Source organism: Rhincodon typus, chromosome 15 (genome assembly GCF_021869965.1).
Source record: "Rhincodon typus isolate 14 chromosome 15, sRhiTyp1.1, whole genome shotgun sequence".
In the NCBI taxonomy this organism is placed as follows: domain Eukaryota; kingdom Metazoa; phylum Chordata; class Chondrichthyes; order Orectolobiformes; family Rhincodontidae; genus Rhincodon; species Rhincodon typus.
Genome location: NC_063346.1, coordinates 19,904,454 through 19,908,149, shown reverse-complemented (window position 1 = coordinate 19,908,149; position 3,696 = coordinate 19,904,454).

Here is a 3,696-nt window from a genome sequence, read left to right as displayed (position 1 = left end):
CTTTCTCTGCTGTTCTTCAGTCAGGAACGTCTTTCTCCATTGAATTCTTGTGTCAGAAATATTCACTAAGAGTGCCACTGTACCTGAGCCAGATGATGGTTTTCTCAGAGCTTACAGAATTCTGTGAGAGCCAGTAATTTTCTCTTTCAGACTGCTGCTTGTTAACTCTAACAGATGGTAGTTGCTTTCACCCTGATTTTCAAATACCTTCTTCTTTTATACCCTTGATGACCTATAAATTTCTTACAATAGGATTGGTCCTAGTTGTCAAAACCATCATATTTAAATTTAATTGCTCTTTCGTCTCTAAGTGCCTGGTTTAAATTAATTCGCTGATATTCAACCTGGTTGCCTTACTAACTAAACAAGACTACTGCCTAGGTTGCTAACCTTACAGCCTTTGGATACAAATGTTTCAATTTCAGGAACTCTCCATGCCTGCTGCTGCTTGCAAACATTGTTTTTAATCTCCAAGCCTAGAAAAAGCACATCATCTTTTTTTAAGGGACCATGCACTCTTCTCCCCATCAGTTTATAAACAAATTCTAACATGCTGCCTTCCAGTCCACAAGTATTCTACCCAATTTCTTAACACATGTAAGCTGCTACTCCATGCTGGAGGGGTGACACTGCTGTAGCACAAAGCCTTATATCAATATGCCTACCACTTTGACCATTAATTGCTAGGAAACACAAAAAGCTACCAGGGTTTTCTGTCAGTATTCAAAGGCAAGGCATGTAATTGCAGAGATGTACTGTCTTTCCAAGCAGCTGCAAAGTGAGTAAGCACTAAGAGAGCAAACTTAGAGCTCAGAGATGTACCCTGTTCCAACGTGTGAGATGCATGGCCATCCTTGTGCAAAAAAGTGGCCTGGCAACAGCGCTGCAATGCTAGACATACATGATCTTCAAAGCAGTGTTGATGTGGTGAACTGTATTCTGAGTTTGTTAAAGCTATGCCACGATGGTGTTGAGAGGCTGGTGCTTGTCTGATGCCGACTTCCAGTGTATGTGAATGTGGGCACGCATGTACATCTGTGTGCACATCTGCCTGCGTCTGTGTGTGCATGCATGTACATCCTCATGTTCATGTGCACATTGCCTCTGTGTGTGTGTCTGCATGTGTAAATGGGGAGTGGGCATCTGCGTGGGAGTGCGTGTCTGTGTCTGTGTGCATGTATACAGGGAGGTTAGGCACTCGCTGTTCGTGGAGGGTATCCTGAGATACTTGGAAATGCTGGTCAAGACAGAGGCCCGGAGAAGACATTGACAAACCTCTGTAGTCAGAAACTGGTCTGTCTAGTTTCTCGCTGCTCCTTGGGAAAGTAATAACCTGCGTATAAATGAAGTGAAATTAGATAATAACGAGATGTTAATGCATGCAAATAGGGTCCCCTCACCACTCACCGGTGAGATTCTCATTTAGCCATTAAAACATTTTGCTGAAAACTGAATTCTCTTCTCCTCAGTGTTGAGATTCTCAGTTTTAATTCCCACTGTACTTTCTCAAATGCTCACCATTGCACATGTCACGTGGAGATGGGGAAAATTCAGCCCTGTATGGCTAAATGAATTACACGTACAAAAGAACTTCCACTTTGACCGCACCTTTAACAAAGCCCAAAGGCACTTCACTGGAGCATAATCAAACAAAAAATGATACCAAGCCACAAAGAGGAAATATTACACCATGTGACTAAAAGCTTCGTCAAAGTGATGGATTTCAAGGAGGACTTAAGTGAGGAGGGAAAGGTTGAAAGGCTGAGATTCAGGAATGGGCCTTGTGCTGGAAATCGAACGATGTTCCAATATATGGTTGGAAACAGCCTCTGTCCATCCAACTCTGGATTAAGGCAAAGAGTGCGACAATTTAGAAACAGTGGTGGAATCGAGAAAGTTGGTGGTGAAACAGAGATCAGCGTTAGCTCACATGAAGAACCTGAAATGCTTTTGAATAATGAGAAAACAAAATCACCCCTTTGCAACCACTGAATACAGACCACCAATAGGTATGTAATATGAACAAGAAGTGACTTAGAAAAATGGAAAAGACCTTGCTGTCACGTTAGTTTCGAAGTTCAGTGATACTGAAGGATGTCTAAAGATTTCAGTTGATCAATTTGTGGCACAAAAAGAGTTGCACTGTTGGAAAAGTACAATGATCAAAGATCAATCCTCCCAAATTAGGATGGCTGATTGAAAATGAGAAGTCAGTCCTAGAAGGTGCAAAATCAGATAGAATAAATATGCACCTAGGTGAGACTTGACAAATTTTTAAATTTTGTGAATTGCAAGAAAACAATCTGTGGTGTTATTATTACTGAAGCAATAGTTATGGGATTGCCAGGATGACATTGAGATCATTAGTTGACTGCAGAAAGGTTTAACTCTGTACAGCTCCAATATTAAGAGAAAGTAGCACATTACAACACAAATTCATAAACAGAAGGACAGAAGTTACAGGAGCCATAGCTTAACAATGCTTTGATCAGATCAAGTTTAGAGTACAGAGCTTGGCTTTTAAAGCCTTCTGACCATGTGATAAATCTTTGTGCACCAAAAATGAGATTTCTTTTCTTATTTATTCTTTCTTGCAATGTGGACCTCACTGGCAAATCCTGCAGTTGCTGCCCATTCCTAATTGTGCTTGAGCTCAGTTTGTTAGATATAGAAAATAGAAAGGGCAACTTAGAGGTGAAATGACAAGTGCAGATGAGATGGGATTGAATAAAACAATCAGAAACATGAAATAAAAACTGAGTTCTGAGGAAGGGTTACTGGATCTGAAACATGAACTGATTTCTCTCCACAAATGTTGCTAGACCTGCTGAGCTTTTCCAGCAATTTCTGTTTTTGAATCAGAAACACTACTCTGAATTAAACTATAAACAGTTAAAGTATAGAACACTAGTTCAAACTTTTAAAAGCTAAATGTTGGACTGTAGTCAAGGTGCTGTTCTTTACACAATGAACAATCAACGAATAGATTGAATTGTTAGGACAGGCAAAATAGACTGGACTGTTAAGAGAGGTAAAAGTATTGGAATCATTTGAAAAAATAATTAGATGTTGAGATGATGGGATTTTAGGCCTTTTCAGAATGTAGGTTAAAACAGCCCAAGTAGCCTTCTTCACCCATTTCATTTTACCTTATCAATCCAAACCTTCTTCAGCACATTCATGAACTCACAGTTGAGAAGCAGCCTTTAAGCGTCAATCAGTTTGTGTACAATAATATCATTAACAGACCACAAATGCATGACAACTCATTAATTACTCTAATAGTAAAATCTCTCAATGATTGTTCTTTGTGACTTCAAATTATGACAGATAATGAGGCGATAGAAGTGTGACCAGAGAGTATTGTTTACACAAGGCCAACAAGTAGATATCACATATGCCACTGAAAAATCCGATAATGAAATCAGCTTTTACTTTGGCATGCTTACTAAAGCTGTTTAATTTTCTGGCCAAATAAAGATAATCAGAAGCAGAAAGAGGGATATATGAAACAATAATGGAGGGACAGCAACAAGAAAACCAACATTTATGAAACAAATTGTCACTAATAGCACAAACGAGTCATATGGCCAAAGTAAGAGATAGTAGGAACTGCCAATGCTGGAGAATCTGAGATAACAAGGTGCACAGCTGGATGAACACAGCAGGCCAAGCAGCATCAGAGGAGCAGGAAGG